Source organism: Plecotus auritus (genome assembly GCF_963455305.1).
Source record: "Plecotus auritus genome assembly, chromosome: 1".
NCBI lineage: Eukaryota > Metazoa > Chordata > Mammalia > Chiroptera > Vespertilionidae > Plecotus > Plecotus auritus.
This window is the reverse complement of record NC_137770.1, coordinates 1,142,367-1,161,290: the sequence shown is the minus strand read 5'-3', so window position 1 is coordinate 1,161,290 and position 18,924 is coordinate 1,142,367.

Here is an 18,924-nt window from a genome sequence, read left to right as displayed (position 1 = left end):
CTTTCTCATGTGGCCAAACCACAGAGACTTTCTTTTGGAAAGTCTTGTGTCCAAATAATGATCATCTAATCTTCTGACCCTCATCACCTAAATCTAACCAGAGGCTCTGTTTACTCACCAGTGCAACTCAGCCCCACAGAGCTCAGGGTCCCAGCCAGACAGCAGGACATGAGCGTGTTAAACAGTTGGCACCAGAGTCATGTGACCCCAAAGCTAGAGAAGAAAGTCCTTTGGAGGTGAAGGTCATTGGCCTGTCATGGTGCTCATGGCAACAAGAGTAGGTGACACCAGGCAGAGGTATAGAGACCCACAACAGCTTGGTACAGATGTCCAGGGTGATGACAAACACACACCGAGGCACATGAAATGTTAATTCCATGCATAACTAAATCTCTGAGGAGCATAGGATAGGCCCTCCAGGAAGTCAGACCTGCTTTGATGGAGTCAGGCAAAAAGACTGTCCTGGGGCTATGATTTTGGTGAGGTGGTGGGGGAGGGGAGGAATTCTGCTTCCAGGGGCTTATGTGGTTTCTACCTCTTAGTGACAAATGAAGAGGAGACCCCGATGTTTCTGGTTAGATTCCCGTGTGGGGCAGATGGAGAAGAGGCTACGAGTGAGCCATACATTGTCAGCATTCAAATGCAAAGGAATATAATGTCTGGCCAGGTATTTTCCTTAAAAATTTTAATATATGAGCAAAAATGAGATAAAGGGTCATTATTTGTTGACAACAAATATGTCTATAGAAATGAGTGCAAGAAGAATTATAAGTCAGCCAGTGGTGTTGATGATGATGAGGATGATAATGGTGATGGTGGTAATAAGGATGATGATGGTTATGATGACAAGGATGGACTGAGACAGGGGTCCTGGTCCAATGAAATGAAGGCTCCTCATACAGACACACCATCACCATGGCTCCTGCAGTGAGGGGTGTCCACCCTTCCCGGTCAGTGTTGAGAGAGTTCATAGAAGGGACACAAATAAATTGTGCATCTTCAGGAATCCATGTTGAGATCAGATCAGTAATGACCCCAAAGGTGTCCTAGAGGGAATACCTTGAACCTGGGAAGTGTCACCTTCTAGAACAGAGACACTGTGAGAATGTGCATGTAGGAAACAGGGGTCCCCTTCCCTACAGTTTGCACTGACAGGTTCCTTATTTCTCTTCATCCCTGCCTGCATGATCTTTAACGCTTCTACTTCAATCAACTCCTGCTCACCGTTATTCAGGTGTTTCCTACAATGATGCGAGCTGTCTCTATGATGCCCTGCACTTCCTTCTGGGCCTTCACTGGAGGAGGCTTTAAACCCACATGTCCAGTAGCTCTCTATCCATGAACATCAGGCACAGTTCTGTCATGTGACTCAAATCAAGTCCAGCTCCCTCCCCTCACCCAGTTCTACAGTCACGTCCAGATTTATTGATAGTTTCCCAGCAGCAGGCCCCTCTGGTACCAGAACCTGCTCCAGTCCCTGTGGCTGCTGTAGCCAATCCACATGGACAGTGGAGGCTCAGCATTTTCTGGGAAGTTCTTTATAAAATCACCCAAAACAGGTCCCATCAAAGAAAATAATGAGGAATTGAACTTTAACAAAATAAATACATTTTCCCCAACAAATATTCCATCAAGTAAATTTGTGAAAAGCTTAGCAAGAGAATGTCTTTCCGAATCCTGTGCCTGATGGAGAATGTGTGCATTGCACATTAAGGGTGTGGTATGTTAGGGGGAGACCCCGGCACCCTCTGACCACAGTGAGCAACCTCAGGGACAGGGCAGAGGGAGGCTGGGATGAGGGATTCCTGACAGGGTTGAAGTTCCCTTTCCTGTGAGAAAATGTATGCTAGGAATTCTCCAATTCCCCTCCCTCTGAACCCCAACACCACTGATAACACTAGACTGAGAAATCAGATCACTTAGCAGGCTGCCATATCATTTAAAATATAAGAGATTCTCAATGGTGCATATGCATAATCACTGTTTTTATTTCTAATCTGTTCTCCAGGTTAAAACATGCCTATCTCTTGAAGCGATTAGCTCAAGGTTTCTGCAATATGCAGTGGGCTCGCATAACGGAAGAGTTTTCACAGTGTATTTTCCTACGTAATAAGAGCTTAATATGCTAAGTGTCTGGTCGACCAGTCAGCTGTTCAATCAAGCAATGGAAGCATAATATGCTAATGATTTCCTAGGGCTGCTCAACTTCTCACAATGACATGCAATGACCACCAGGGGGCAGACGCTCCAACCAGTAGGTTAGCTAGCTGCTGGGGTGCGGCCAGTGAGGACTGAGCAAGATAATCCAGACATGCCCTGGAGCCCTCCTGCAGTACCTCCAGGCTTGGCAACCTCCCACATCTCTCCCTGGCTACATCATGCACTGGTGGGGTTTCTGGGCCTGGCATGTGCCCTCTCATAATCTGGGACACCTCGGGGGTTGTCGAACTGCGGGTTTGGTCTCAATCCTGCAAGCCAGGTCAAGGGACCCCACTGGTGCACGGATCAGTGCACTGGGCCTTTAGAACCACAATAAAAAGGTTCCAACCTCAAGAATCAAGGGTCTTCCTTGTTCTTGTGCTTTGGTAGTAGTTACTCAGATCAAAGTGAATACAGATCTCAGATCCTCTACTTATAAGGGAAAGGCTGCCCCACATGCAAATTTCCATTCAAGCTCCAGGGTACATCCTCCCCTGGGCTGTGCAGGCTCACAGCTCTCTCCTCACTCAGGGCTGAGGTCTCTGGAAGGTAGAGCTGTGGTCTGAAAGAAGATGAGACTGCTGGGTCTTCTCCTGTGCCTGTTGACAGCCCCCCAAGGTGAGGGTCTCAGGGGTCAGGCAGGGGTCATGGGGTGGCTGTGACTGCAGGTGACTGACAGGACTGATGCTTTTTGTCCACAGCTGTGCTGTCCCAGGTTCAGCTGCAGGAGTCGGGCCCAGGACTGGTGAAGCCCTCACAGACCCTCTCCCTCACCTGCACTGTGTCTGGATTCTCTCTGACAAGCTATAATGTACACTGGATACGCCAGGCTCCAGGAAAGGGGCTGGAGTGGGTCGGGGTTATGTGGTATGATGGGGGTACAAACTATAACCCAACCCTGAAATCCCGCCTCAGCATCACCAGGGACACGTCCAAGAGCCAAGTTTACTTAACACTGAACAGCCTGAGAGCCGAGGACACGGCTGTGTATTACTGTGCGAGAGCCACAGTGAGGGGAAGTCAGTGTGAGCCCAGACACTAACCTCCCTGAGGAGACAGCAGGGCTGGGCTGCAGGGGGCACTTGTGACACTAGGGGGCGCTCAGGACCCACAGCAGAGAGCAGCCCCAGGAGCAGGGTCAGGGGGAGGTGCGAGGGAAGGGCCTTCCTGTTGGGCACAGGGATTTCCTCTCAAGCTCTCAGCTGCCTCCAGGGAAGGCTCCTGCTCCTTCTCTGAGGCTCTAATTTCCCACTTTCTCACTGCAGACCCCAGAGGAGGAGGTGACACTGCTGCTGGCAGATGACATATGGGCAGTGATGGGGACTCTCCTCACCATGTGCCTGTATTTCCTGCTTTTCTTTCTCAGCAGAGACCATCCTCAGGGCTCTCCTTGGCCTGTGGTTGGAAACTTTCCCACCAAGAGAGACCCCAGCACAGCCCAGGCCCCTGTGTGCTGAGCTCGGGGTCTGACCCACATGCCCACCTGCCCCATAGGGGCCTTCGTACTGACAGGCCCACAGTAAATAAAACATGTACACATCCCACGGGCAGTGGAAGCTGGATGAAACCATCTGAATGGTGCAAAGGGCCCCTGAGGGCTGCTCTCTGGTCGCCTCACCTGTACAGGTGCCAGGATTTCCTGTTTCTGGTCCCACAGGAGCAGGAATTGACCAAAGCCCTCTTCCTATAGGCGTCACACCAGCACTGATGTGAGAGGATTGAAGTGTGCATGTCCCGTGTAGTGTAGTTTAATAGGAACATTTAACAAGGTTCATTGGAAATCATCTAATTTCAACAAGCAGCTGACTTAGGAAATCTCTTGGTGAAGGAGACAGCTTTACAGTTTTCCAATCGTTTTTACTTAAAACCATGAGCTAAAGTTTGACATTTCATAATGACGGTGTTGAGTCCTCTGTAGATCACTCCTCTGAGGGCGCAGACGGGATAATAACCCAGGTAGAGGCTGCTTGTTGGTTGTTGCTCTATCTTGACATTTCCCAGCCTCCATGTTATAGGTTCTGTAGTGGCCCCACCTTCTCCTCACTCACGTCTGCAAGATGGAGGAGACCTCCCATGCTGAGTTTCTTGTCCCAGGTTTATGAAGGGTTCAGCAATCTGGAGAAAGGAGCTGATGGATGCATAGATTACGAAGGAGTCCAAAGATGAAAGATAATTTTGAAAGGCATTGGGGGTCAGAGGATCCTCAGCTAAAGGAGCTAGAAGACTACCCCTTGACTTAGGACCCCCTGCTATTTATTAACACAATTTGTCCTAAGGCAGGGTGGAGATAATGCACTTCAAAGGGTTGGGTTTCAAAGGGTAGGGTACAGAAGCATTGTCAGTTTGGGGAATAGCCTATGACTGTTGAGGTGTTTGGCAATAGCACGTAGATTTAAGATGCTCTGAGGTGTCTGGCAGCAAGCAATAATCCTATTCAGGGTTGGGGAAATGCCCTTTAGCCGTCCCAGATGATTCAGCCCTGCTGACATGCTGGTACTGACTTCTGGCACTCCCACACTTCCCTCCTTGCTCCTTTGATGGGTTTCTGGGAGCCATGAGAACCCAATGTGTCTTCAAAGCTTCCCCAAGTCAGGCACTGCTCCCCAGACCTCTTTGTGTCTCCTCTGGTCCCCTCCTGATTGACAGCTCTGGTGACTACAGAACCTTTCACCACTCAGGAATGGGACCCAGTAAAACCAGGAGCTGGTATTTTGAAAAGATAAAAACAATTGATGAACCATTAGCCCGACTCATCAGGAAACAGAGAGAGGGAACCCAAATAAATAGTCAGAAATGAAAGCGGAGAAGTAACAACCAACATCCCAGAAATAAAAAGGATTGTAATAAAGTACTATGAACAACTATATGCCAACAAGCTGGACAATGAGGATGAAATGGACAAATTCATAGAGAAACACAGTACCCCAAAATGAAACAGGAAGAACCAGAAAACCTGAATATACCAATAACAACTGAGGAAATAGAAGCAGGAACCCAAAAACTCCCAGCAAACAAAAGTCCTGGTCTGCATGCCTTCACAGGGGAGTTTTACCAAACATCCAAAGAAGAACTAACACCCATAATCCCCAAACTATTAAAAAAAATTCCAAGAGGAAGGAACACTTCCAAACTCTTTTTATGAGGTCAACATTATCCTATCTCCAAAACCAGATGACACTACCAAGAACACTAATTACAGGCCAGTATCCCTGATGAACATAGATGCTAACATTCTCAACAAAATATTAGCAAATTCCATCCAGCAATATTTTAAAAAGATCATACACCTTCACCAACTGGGATTTATCCAGGGATGCAAGGCTGGTACAATATTCACAAATGAATAAACATGATACATCACCTAAACAAACTGAAAGAGAAAAATAACATGACCATATCTATAGATTCAGAAAAAGCATTCGACAAAACCCAGCGCCCACTTTTGATAAATACTCTCAGCAAAGTGGGAGAAGAGGGCTCATATCTCAACATAATAAAGGACATGTGTGACAAACCTACAGCCAGAATTATATTCAATGAACAAAAACAAAAAACATTTCCCCTAAGAAATGGAACAAAACAGAAATGTCAGTTTTCACCACTCTTATTCAACACTAGAGGCCAAGTGCACGAAATCCGTGCACTGGTGGAGGGGGTCCCCTCAGCCCAGCCCTCACCCTCTCCAAACTGGATGAGGCTGCAGGCCAGGAGAGGGACAAGCTGCCCTCCTTAAGTTCCGGATGCCAGATGCTGTGCCTGTGCCTGTTGCCTGGGAGAGGGACAAGCCACATGCCCCATGGAACCGTCGCCTGTGGCTGCGGACTGGGGAAAGCCGCCAGTGCATGGTCTCCTGCAGCTACAGCCGACCAGGGAAAAGCCTGGCCAGGTCCTGGTGCCTGCGACCAGCCAGAGGGAGGGAAGCTGAGGTCCCAGATGCCTGCGACCAGCCAGAGGAGGGAATACTGGGTCCCTGGTACAGGCCAAGGCAGAGGTACTTAGGGGCGATCAGGCAGGCAGGCAAGTGAGCAGTTAGGAGTCTGCGATCCCCGATTGCGAAAGGCAGTTGGACATTCCCTGAGGGGTTCTGGATTGGAGAGGGAGAGGCCGGGCTGAGGGATCCCCCCACCGTGCACGAATTTCATGCACCCTGCCTCTAGTAAATACATAAATGAAAACATTGCCGGTTTGATTCACACTATGGGCATATATGGAAGGCAACTGATCACTATGTCTCTCTCACATCAATGTTTCTCTCTGTCTTTCTCTCTCTACTTCCCTTTCCCTCTAACAGTCAATGAACATATCCTCAGGTGAGGATAAAGAAAACAGTATCTATATCTATACATATGTGTACATCCACAAATACATCTACATCTGTATATCTATATCTGTCTCTACATCTCTATCTATATCTACAGCTATATCTACATCTCTATCTTATCTAGAGCTATATCTACATCTCTATCTATATCTAGAGCAATAACTATATCTGTATCTATATCTGTATCTATAATCTATATCCATGGGAGCAGAGCCACATTGATATTATCCCTAAGGAGTCACTGATTGCACCCACATCCTACTTCCTCACAACCTCGTGCAGCACAGGCCCTGCTGTGGAAGAAGAGGCTGCTGGGCACGTGACCAAGACGCCAAGGAGGGCCTGGTTCTCTGAGGGCACAGTCAGCACCTCCTTCCAGGAGAAGCCCCAGATACAAGGACCTCCCTCACCTCTTGCCCTTTGTATGTGCAGACACCTCCCCTATGCAAATGCCCACACAGCCACAAGACACACACACAGTTGGCGTCCACTTAAATGCAGGGCCTCCTCACCCTGGAGAATACTTTCTGGGGGACGAGCACCTCACCTGCAAGACATGACTCCCCTGTGGCTCTTCCTCTTCCTGCTGTCAGCTCCCAGATGTGAGTGACTCAGGGGCTTAGATGTGAGGAGATGGGGACCCTGCATCTGAGCTCAGGACTCACTGTGTTTTCTCTGTCCCAGGTGTCCTGTCCCAGGTGCAGCTGCAGGAGTCGGGCCCAGGAGTGGTGAAGCCCTCGCAGACCCTCTCCCTCACCTGCACTGTCTCTGGATTCTCTATCACAACCAGTTATTACTGCTGGGAGTGGATCCGCCAGCCCCCAGGGAAGGGGCTGGAGTGGATGGGTGAAATATGTTATAATGGAAACACTTACTACAGCCCCTCCCTCAAGAGCCGAACCTCCATCTCCAGAGACACGTCCAAGAACCAGTTCTCCCTGCAGCTGAGCTCTGTGACCACCGAGGACACGGCCGTGTATTACTGTGCAAGAGACACAGTGAGGGGAAGTCAGTGTGAGCCCAGACACTAACCTCCCTGAGGAGACAGCAGGGCTGGGCTGCAGGGAGCATCCAGGACACCAGGGGGCGGTCAATACCGGGAATTGGCCAGAACCAGGAGCAGGTGGAGAGTTGAGCAAAGATACCATTTCCTGCACCATCTTAAATTAGTTTTGCACCAAGGCTCAGCCACAGAGCTCACAGGTAGCCCTGTCCTATGTCTAGTTTTAGGGATTGTGTTTGTGAACAAAAAGGGGGCTCTGTCCTAAATCTGACAGAACTCACTGACTGACAGGACCCTCACAGGAGGCTCTGATCACACATTCCTACAATGGCAGTGCTAGGGGTGGGCTCGCCCCAGGCCTATGACTTCTTTACTAAAAGGCTCCTCTTTGCCTGAAGCTCCCCGTCCATGGTTCCTGTGCATCTGGGTTAACACACCTGTGACATCAGCATGACCACCCTCAGGAGAGCACCTCTTGGCCACCTGAGTGTCCACTTTGGAGACTTACCCATTTAGGCCCTTTGCCCACTTTTTAATCATATTGTTGTCTTCCTTTTGTGAAGTTGTATGCGTTCCCTCTATGACACAGGAATGTTTAGGGGTGAAAAGGACAGCTTTAGGAACTTTTAGGAATTTTAGAATTTAAGGGGACCGGGAAGAAGCACAGGGCTGCAGAGCAGCAGGAGGTGCATTTCCATGGAATGGGGAGCTGGGAACAGCAGGTCTGTATTTACAAAATAAAGGGAAGGAAGCCCCTCATCCAGAGGAGAAGGAACCCCAAAGGGAATAGGAAATCAATAAGGAAGGAGGAGGAGACCCTCATGTGTCCCCTGTGACTTTAGATCTTTGAGCTCAGGAGTTACCATAGTAACCAGTCTAAGGGAATAGTGACCAATCAGAGGGGCTATCAAGGCACAAAGATCTGTAGCCTTTATACACCGTGGAAGAGGGACTCAGTGGGACCCTTCCCCCTCCCACGTGGGAGTCAGTACTTGTTCTTTAATAAATTTCCACCTTTGCTACCCCACCTTCCATCCCTGGATTCATTCTTCGACTCAGAGGGACAAAGAACCCGGGCACCATCCTGCCCAGAGGAACACCCCATGTTCCAGTCCAAATATCCCACTTCCTGTACATTTTGGAGATTAACCCCTTATCGGACGTACCCATGCTGCTGCGAATGGTCAGAGTTCTTTCTTTTTCACGGCTGCATAGTGTTCCATGGTGTAGAAATACCACGGTTTTTTATCCAATCGACTGCTGACGGGCACTGAGGCTGTTTCCAATCCTTAGTTATTGTAAACTGCACTGCTATGAACATAGGGGTGCATGCATTCTGTCTGATGAGTGCTTTGGGTTTCTTAGGATGTATTCCTAGAAGAGGGATCACTGGGTCAAATAGGAGTTCCACTTTTAATTTTTAGGTGGAACTCCGTATTTTTACCATAATGGCTGCCCCAGTCTGCATTGCTAATGGACCAACTAAACGGATGAACAAAAGTAGACCCAGAGCCGTAGAAGCATGAACAGACCATGGAACCTCAGAGGGAAGGCAGGGGAGGGGGGTGGGAAGAGATCAGCCCGTGGACTTGTCTGCGTATGTGCCTCACCCGGGGACACAGACTGTCCGAGAGAGGAGGGTGTTACCAAGGCGTCCCTTTGGATAAACTTAACGGGAAGGGGCTGGGACATTTCAGGTAGTTGCTAGTGAAGAGTCTGCTCCAGGCCAGCAGGGCTGAGGGTAGGCACCATCATCTGACCTTATCTTAGCACAATTAAGACCCCGGGGAATCAGCCACACAAATCCATGCAGCTGCAGATCACACCGCACTGCCGTCCTTCCCCAGATTCCTGGAGGCGGGGTACAGGCCTCACGGGATCCCAGATGTGGCTCTCCTCTAGCAGCAGCAGCGGTGGGGTGTCTGCCTGGCAGGTCGGGTCAGGAAGGGGGTTTCTGTTTTGGGGGCATCGCTGTCAGAGGTCCTTGTGCCCCGCCATGGTATTGCGCCCATAGATCCGAGGCTCAGCCCTTCCTCTGCCTTCCTGTGGGGAGCGGAGCGGACTGCACCCAGACTGGGGCCATCAGCGAAGGCAAGCTTCCAGCCATCCCGCACCAGCGGGGCGCAGGGACCCATGCGATCAGCGATGGCAGCGCGTCCAGCGATCAAGCAATGATCGCAGAGGTCTCTTGGGGGACCCGTTTGTATAGCCTGTTCGCACCCACAGCAGTCCATGTGTTTATCTTACAACCACGTCAGGACTGAGAGGGTTCATCAGCAAGTACGCAGGTGAACATGGGTCTTCACAGCAAGTCACTCTCAGTCGGTAATCGAAGGCCAAATCCTTATCTATGGGACACACATGCTCAGGGTGGGGGTGGGGGTGTGCTTCATACCACGCTTTCAGTTTCAGGAAAATTAACTCAAACATTTTAATACATTTTAAACCTTTTTAGACATTTTTAAACATTTTAGACATTTCTATATGTTACTACAACACAGACACTGGGGTGGTGAGAGCATAGATGGGGGACGGAAGGGAGCAGGAAGGGGTTTATGGGGGGAAAGGAAGGCCTATGTAATACTTTTAACAATAAAGATTTTTAAAGAGAGAGATCGAGAGCACCTCCTGTTCACTATCCTGTCACTCAGTCCCGCCTTGCTCTCTCCCACCTCCATGTCACTCCGCACCTTCCCTCCTTCACTTCAGATGCACAAACGCAGCTGCAAACCGTTATTCTCCAGAGCATTGGAGGTCTTGCTCTCCAAGAGTTCTTGTCTTCCGTTTGGCTCCAATAAAATCTTATAAAACATTCTCTACTGCCAAGAACCAATTCCAGCATTTAATAATTACAAGAGTTTTACCAAAAGGTTGGTGAAGCTTGGGGAGCTCAACAGGGTTGAGTCACATGTAGCTTACCTGTTGGAAAGGGCTAAGGCACTTCCCCCAAACCTGAATAGGATGATTGTTAACTGACAGACAGCTCAGGGCATTTTATTGCCTCCTGTTGGCCAAACACCTGAACAGCTGTATGCTATTCCCCAAACTGAAAATCTCTGTAAACCCTTTGATACCGTACCCTTTGAAGTGTATATTTCCACCTTGCCTTGGAACAAATTGTATTTAATAAAAGCAGAGGTCATTGGTCAAGGAGGAGAGTCTTCTAGCTCCTTCAGCTGGAAGCTCCTCTGACCCCCAATGCCTTTCAAAAATATCTTTCGTCCTTGGACTCCTTCTTAATCATCTAAGCACAGCCCTTTCTCCAGAATGCTGAACCCTTTGTAAGGCTGGGAAAAGAACCCCGGCACTCTACATGTTTGGACATTTCTTACATCAACATGTTGTCCTTTTTCATTTACCACATACGTTCACACACGTTTCTTCCCCGTGTGGAGAGGGAAGTGCACACAATTATAAAAACCTGCTACCTGGACGGGATGAGTTCAAATGAGTTCACAGGTGTTGGAGATGAGACAAGTTTGCTGTTGGTTTTCATGGACCTAAGTGTTCCATATTTTTCCTGCCCAGCAGGTGTGACTGGGAGGTTGAGCATCGACCTATGAACCAGGAGGTCATGGATGGATCCCTTGGTCAGGGCACATGCACGGGTTGTAGTCTCCATACCCAGGGGATGGGGGACAGGAGGAAGCTGATCAGTGATTCTCATCATTGATGTTTCCATTGCTCCACTGGCCTCCTCTCTGGAGTCAAGGAAAGTGTATAAAGAAGGAGAAGGAAAGAAAGGAGGCTTCCCCAGCTGTGCCTTCTCCCCTGTGACACTCTGGCAGGTTCCCCTGCTGGTTGAATCGGCATAAAATCCACAACATAAATGAGCCACTTTGAAGTCATTGACATGAGAACCTCTAAGCCTGTGGGGAATATTTTTTTGAAGAGACAACTCACAGCATTTTATTTGTTAATCCATTTCACTCCATAATGCACCATCTTGTTCCTGACACTATTAATACTACTGTCATTGTTTCCCTTGGAGAGGACCCTGCTTCTAAGAAATCTGAGTTGGATTTCCGTCGATTAACTCTAACATGTTTCACCTTACCAAAAAGCAACCCCTAAAAGCTAAGATGGAGGTGGTATGGGTAGGGTGTTTTAGTCAAAAGGTGGGAGCACAGGGAAACCAACAAGCACATTTAGTGCATGGCTTAAACCAGATGGCAGGAAGAGAGCACCAACACAGCCGAGGCCTTCGCGAAGGTAGGTAGAAGGACCCTGCCAAGTAGCTTCGTCTGCAGAATGGAAAGCCAAAACCTTTTCCTAGTGTCTACTCAAACCCAAGCAGAGAAGATGAAAGAATGAGTAACTAGAGGGTCGGGACTTTCCTGAAAACAGAAAGGTGGAGTAACTCACCACCCCCCGAAAGAGCGAAGTGGGTGTCAGTGCAGGGAGAGGTGTAGATATTTTTTTAAGTTTTTTTCTGGCATTTTGGTCTGTGAGCAATCAAGATGGAGAGGGAGGCTGTCCCAAAGGGGAACGTCTGCAGGAACCAGAGTAGCTGAGCCCGACCATTCGTGACGCCTGTAGACATGCACAATACCGTGGCACAAAGGACTGTCCCCCTGAATCAGCCAGGCTCGCCATCCCCGGTGCACAGAAGGGTGTGATGATGGTCCACCAAGTGCTGAGTGATGGGACCACGGGCCCAAGGCTCTGATAAGGAAGACTCTGAGGACAGAAGACAACCCACGTGTAAGAGCGAGAGGAGAGCGTGACAACCATGACCCAGAACAGACTGCCCTCTGGAAGGAAGCCTCCTCGCCTGCCGCCTTCCCCATCACTGCAGCACATCCCCTGGAGAACATTTTTAAGAGTTTATTTGAGACAAACTTGATCACCGGAACAGCGAGCCCAGCTTCTTCTGTCCCTGGGATCGGGGGTCACCAAGTCCAAGAATGAAATCAGGGACCAGAAGTTTTAAGCAAAAGCATGGAGAATTTATTACAAGCAGATTCAGGCTCCAGGCACGGGGAGGGGCCCCCTGATGGGCTGCCCCTGAAGCCTCTGATATCCGGTGTATATGTGCCACCAGCCTGCTCCGTGTCCCACCGTGTGCCCACCTGATGGCCCTCCTTGTTCCTGCCCAGCAAGGGGCCTGCACATCCCCTGTTCCCTTGTGTGCACTCCCCTTCCTGTCCCTGGCCCTCCCTCGTTTCCCAGGCTCCCGCTCTGAGTCCAGAAACATTCTGCTGTGTCTGCCTGGTTGGTGCCTGTGGTTAGGCTGCTCAGAGGGCCGAGTCTGCCCTGCCTACCAGCCACCTGCCTTGGTTTCCCATGGACCTTGCCCTGTCTGACTGCCCGTCAAGCTAACTCCCCTCAAAGCCACCCCTTCTGGACGTGTGTCTGGTGTCCTCCAGGAACAGGAAGCTCATCTTCCTAAAACACAGGGTCTCCTTACAAACACCAGAGTTACTGCTCAGCCCGGGCCCCTCCACCCGCCTCTGCTGTACTGGGATTGGCGCTGCCCCCTCTGTTCTCTCTGTTGTTGGTAGATTTCCGGGGCGGTTGCTCTTCTCCCTTCTCATTCTCTGTTTGTTCTAAAGGGGTCACTGAGCAGAAGAGGCAGAAGTAAAATGGTGGCGGAGGCAGCTCCACACTCTTGTTCCTTCACAGAAACATCAAAAAACAAACTGAAACTCTCAGAACTGGCATCTTTCGGGCTCTCAAACACAGTCAGACCTGCAGCAACGCCGAGTCAAGTACATGCTACTCTGAGAGGGAAGGAGCCAGGGTGTGGTTCAGGGGCTGAGTGTTGGCCCAGGAACCACCAGGTTATGGGTTTGATTCCCTGTCAGGGCACACACCCTGTGTTGCAGGATCAATCCCCAATAAGAGGCATTCAGGAGGCAGCTAATCAAGGATTCTCTCTCATCATTGATGGTTCCATCTCCTCCTCCCTCTCCCTACCTCTCTCACATCAATTACAATATTTTTTAAAGAATAATATAAACATCAAACGTCACACAGAAAACTGAAAAACCAGAGGATAAAGGAATGACGACTTTAAAGTGCTGAAGAAAAAATGAAAAGCCATCCACTTAGAATTCTAAACTAACTGAAAATACATTTCAACATGGAATGAAGCCTGGTTGATGGCACTCAGTGGTTGAGCTTCGCCCTATGATTCCATTCCTGCTCAGGGCACATGCCCATATTGTGAGCTCCATACCCAATATTGGCCATGCAGGACACAACAGATCAATGATTCTCTCTCATCATTGACGTTTCTATCTCTCCCTCCCTCTCCCTTGCTTTCTGAAATCTATGAAATATATACTATATTTAAAAAAACGCTAATATGCAAATTGTCACCTCGACAAGGAGTTTATCCAGGGGGCGGGGCCAACAGGCCAACTACCCGCTGCCCTTCCCTCCAACCGGCCCACCCCGATAGTCCAGGATCCAGCGGGCCGGCTGGACCCCACCCGTGCACAAATTCCCGCTCTTGGCCTCTAGTTTTAAAATAAATAAATGAAAAGGTTGTGGATTTGATTACCAGTCCCAGCAGTTATTTTCTCTACTGTCAATATTTCTCTTTCTCTCCCCATCTCTGATCAATATTTCTATCTGACATCAATATTTCCCTCTCCTTTCCTTTCCCTCTAAAAATCAATGAGCAAATCCTCAGGTGAGAATTAAGGAAAGAAGATCCAGCCTGGCTCCTGTGGCTCAGCGGTTTAACTTTGACTCTGGACCCAAGAAGTCACTGGTTTGATTCCTGGTGAGGACACATGAATGGGGTTGCAGTCTCCATCCCCAGAGAGGGCCATGCAGTAGGCAGCCAGTCAATGATTCTCTCTCATGTATGTCTCTCTCTATTCCTCTCCCTTCTTCTCTCTCTAAATATCAAGAAAATTATGTTTTTAAAAAGATCTGTATCTATGTCTATCTGTACATAAATCTATATCTGTATCTATCTATATGTCTATGTCTGTATCTATATCTATATGTCTATATCTATGTCTATATGTCTATATCTATATCGCTATGTCTATGTCTATGTCTCTATCTATATCTATATCTATATCTATATCTATATCTATATCTATATCTATCTATAGCCATGGGAGGAGAGGCACATTGATTTGATCCCTAAGGAGTCACAGATTATGTCTATGTCTCTATCTATATCTATATCTATATCTATATCTATATCTATATCTATATCTATATCTATATCTATATCTATCTATAGCCATGGGAGGAGAGGCACATTGATTTGATCCCTAAGGAGTCACAGATTGTTTCCACATCCTACTTCCTGACCACCTCCTGCAGCATAGCCTCTGCTGTGGAAGAAGAGGTCCCGGGGCACGGTGACCAGGACCCCCAGGAGGGGCTGGTTCTCTGAGGGCACAGTCAGCACCTCCTTCCAGGAGAAACCCCAGAGACCGGGACCTCCCTCACCTCTTGTCCTTTGTATGTGCAGACACCTCCCATATGCAAATGCCCACACGGCCACCAGACACACACACAGTTGGCGTCCACTTAAATGCAGGGCCTCCTCACCCTGGAGAATACTTTTTGGGGGACGAGGACCTCACCTGCAAGACATGACTCCCCTGTGGCTCTTCCTCTTCCTGCTGTCAGCTCCCACATGTGAGTGACTCAGGGCTTAGACGTGAGGAGATGGGGACCCTGCATCTGAACCCAAGACTCACTGTGTTCTCTCTGTCCCAGGTGTCCTGTCCCAGGTGCAGCTGCAGGAGTCGGGCCCAGGACTGGTGAAGCCCTCGCAGACCCTCTCCCTCACCTGCTCTGTCTCTGGATTCTCCATCACAACCAGCTTTTACTACTGGAGCTGGATCCGCCAGCCCCCGGGGAAGGGGCTGGAGTGGATGGCACGCATAGATTACGATGGAGACACTTACTACAGCCCCTCCCTCAAGAGCCGAACCTCCATCTCCAGAGACACGTCCAAGAACCAGTTCTCTCTGCAGCTGAGCTTCGTGACCACGGAGGACACGGCCGTGTATTACTGTGCGAGACACAGTGAAGGGAAGTCAGTGTGAGCCCAGACACAAACCTGCCAAAGGGAGACAGCAGGGCTGGGCTGCAGGGGGCACCTAGACATAAGGGGGTGCTCAGGGTCCCTGAACCCAAGGACCCTCCCAGCAGCAGGTGCAGCTGGAGGTCTGGGCTGCTTCCTGTGTGGTTTCCTCCTCATGTCACAGTTTCCCTCAGGGAACCTCTGGGTCCTGACTCTTCGCTGACGTCTGAGTCTCTGAGTGAGAAAAGTCCGTTGTGAAGAGAGACAACTTTCTCATGGGAACAGAAGGTAGAGAGTCTCTTTCATACACACGTGTGCCATAATGAGTTCTGACATCAAATCTTCTGACCCACGTCACCTGAATCTAACGAGAGGCTCAAAGGTCTCAACACTGCAGCTCACCTGCATGCTGGACGGTGGGCACCACATGTGTGTGACCCCAAAGCTACAGAAGAGGGACCCACGGGGTGACAGTCCTTGTCTTGTCGTCATGCTCACAGCACCCAGAGTAGTGGACACCATGCAGACGCAGAGGCTCAACAGCTGGTGCAGATGGACTTGAGGAGGGTTGTCGCTCATCAAGAAACTTGAGAAAAGACTGACTGCTTGGCCCGTTGAAAGAGAGCAATTCTTGTCCCAAAGTGTCCATACCCCCAGGTCTCCCTGGCGTGTGTACATTTCCGAAAGCCGCTGGTCAGTGTCTGTATTCTGCGTGTTAATTTGAAGTTCCCAGAACTTTTAAGCCCTTCAGAAACTCGTCCTTCCTTCAGGTTTGGGATTGGAGGGTGTTTCTCATGCTCTCTCCGCCTCAGTCACCGGACAGGGGAGGCTGGCAGCTCAGAGGAGCCTCAGCTGGTGCTCCAGGAGCAGAGCAGAAACTTGACTGAATTTTGCAAAAACAGGAGAACCAGAGGCATTGCTTGGATGCTCTTTTACGTCAGTATCATTCTACATTGGCTGACTCTCTAACACATTTGAAGTAAAGTTGATGAAAGATTTTTGGTCTGAAGTGTATCACTTATATTTACCTTTTGTGAAGTGAATGAATTGAATTTGTATTCCACCATTTAGTAGAATGGACGAAAGAGCTAATGAGGTCTGTATCACCATCTATAGAACCAGATCAGATCAATTATTGCTTTGTAACTTCACTCCTTGTTTAATTTGATATGTCATCAGAATTGGAGGAAAATATTTTTAATAAATAACTTTTTAATAAAAAAAGAAAACTATGATTTCTTATGTAATTTCCCAGGTGTGGGACAGATGGAGAAGACGCAGCAATGAGCCATCAGTTGTTAGAAGTCAAGCGAAAAGGAAAATAGACTATGGCCCCCCATTTTACATACAGCCATACAAAATGAGCAAAAATTGAGGGGGAGAAAAAGTCCTTATATCTGTACCAAAACCATATCTAAAGAAAATGAGAAGAATAAGAATAAGTAAGCAAATGATGGTGATGATGATGTTGACTATGACGATGATGGTGGTGGTGGTGGTGGTGGTGGTAGTGGTGGTGATGATAGAATTGGAAAAGAATCTTGCTCCAGTGTCTTGGTGGGTATCTGTCCTTTCCCAGCAGTCTGTCATAGTCTTTTTCAAAGGCCTGTGTCAACTTGCAGTTGGGCCATTGGGGTCTCAATCCCTAATGGTGTCTAAAGAGGAGGTGCCTCCTTTGATTACTTATAAAAAGTCACGGTGTGTGGCCACCCACCATGTCCATATAAAATGAGAAGAATGATTATAAGTAGGCACATTGTGGTGATGATGATGATGATGATGTTCACGGCAATTGCAATGAAGATGATGGACTAAGACAGGGACCCTGGTCTAATGGAATGAAGGCTCCTCATACAGACACACCGTCCCTTTGGCTCCTCCATTAAGGAATATCCACTCTTCCCAGTGAGTGTGGAGAGATTTCATAAATGGGACCCCAATAAATTATGCAACTTGGGTGATTCATGGTGAGACCATGTGGTTACTCAACCCAAAGGTGTCCAAGTGGGAATACCTTGGACCTGGGAAGGTGTCACCTTCTAGAACAGAGACACAGTGAGAATGTGCATGTAGGAAACAGGGGTCCCCTTCCCACCAGTTTGCACTGACAGGTTCCTTATTTCTCTTGATCCCTGCCTGTATGATCTTTAACGTTTCTACTTCAATCAACTCCTGCTCATCATTATTCAGGTGTTTCCTATGATGATGCGAGCTGTCTCTACGATGCTCTGCACTTCCTTCTGGGCCTTTGCTGGAGGTGGCTTTAAACCCACATGTCCAGTAGCTCTCTGTCCATGAACATCAGGCACATTTCTGTCATGTGACTCAAATCAAGTCTAGCTTCCTCCCCTCACCCAGTTCCACAGTCACCTACAGATTTATGGGTAGTTGCCCAGCAGTGCTCCCCTTTTGGTCCAAACCTGCTCCAGTCCCTGTGGCCTCTGTGGCCAATCCACATGACAGTGGAGGCTCAGCAATTTCTGGGAAATTCTTTGTAAATTCACCACAAACAGGTGCCAATAAAGAAAATACTGATGTATTGAACTTTAATAAAAGTAAAATATTCATCCCACCAAGAATGTCATCAAGGATATTCAGTGACAGCTTAGCATGAGATTATATTTAGCAATCGTGTGCCTGATGGGGGAAGGTGTGTATTACTCATGAAGGATGTTGTATGTTATGGGCGTAAGCCCAGCACCATCTGACCACAGTGACCTCCCAGGGGAAGGGCAGAGGGAGGGTGGTAGGGAGGGATTCCTATCCGGGTTGAAGTTCCCTTTCCTGTGAGAAATTCTCTGATGGAATTTTACTCACTCACCTCCCACTGAACCACAACATCACTGATGACACTAGACTGAGAAAACAGGTCAATCTCCTTCCATCATCATTTCAACATATGAATGATTCTGTGTTGTGCACATACATGATCCCTGCTTTTATTTCGTGTCTACCCTCCACGTAGAGCCATAACTATTTCAGATGGAACTATTTGGAGTCTCTGCAATAGGCCACGACCTTACATAAAGGAAGAGTGTGCACAGGAAGCTCACACCTGTCAGAATGGGGACCATCAACAAACCAACAAATGACAAGTGCTGGTGAGGGTGTGGAGCAAAGGGAGCCCTCCTACTCTGCTGGTGGGAATGCAGGCAGGTGCAGCCACTATGGACACAGTATAGACTTTCCTCAAAAAATTAAAGATGGAACTGCCATTTGACCCAGTTATCCCACTTTTAGGAATATAAGCTAAGGGACCTCAACACCGATCAGAAAAAATGTATGCACCCCTATGTTCATAGCAGCACAATTTGCAATAGCTAAGATCTGGAAACAGCCCCAGTGCCCATGAGTAGCTGAGTGGATAAAAAGCTGTGGTACATTTATGCGATGGAATAC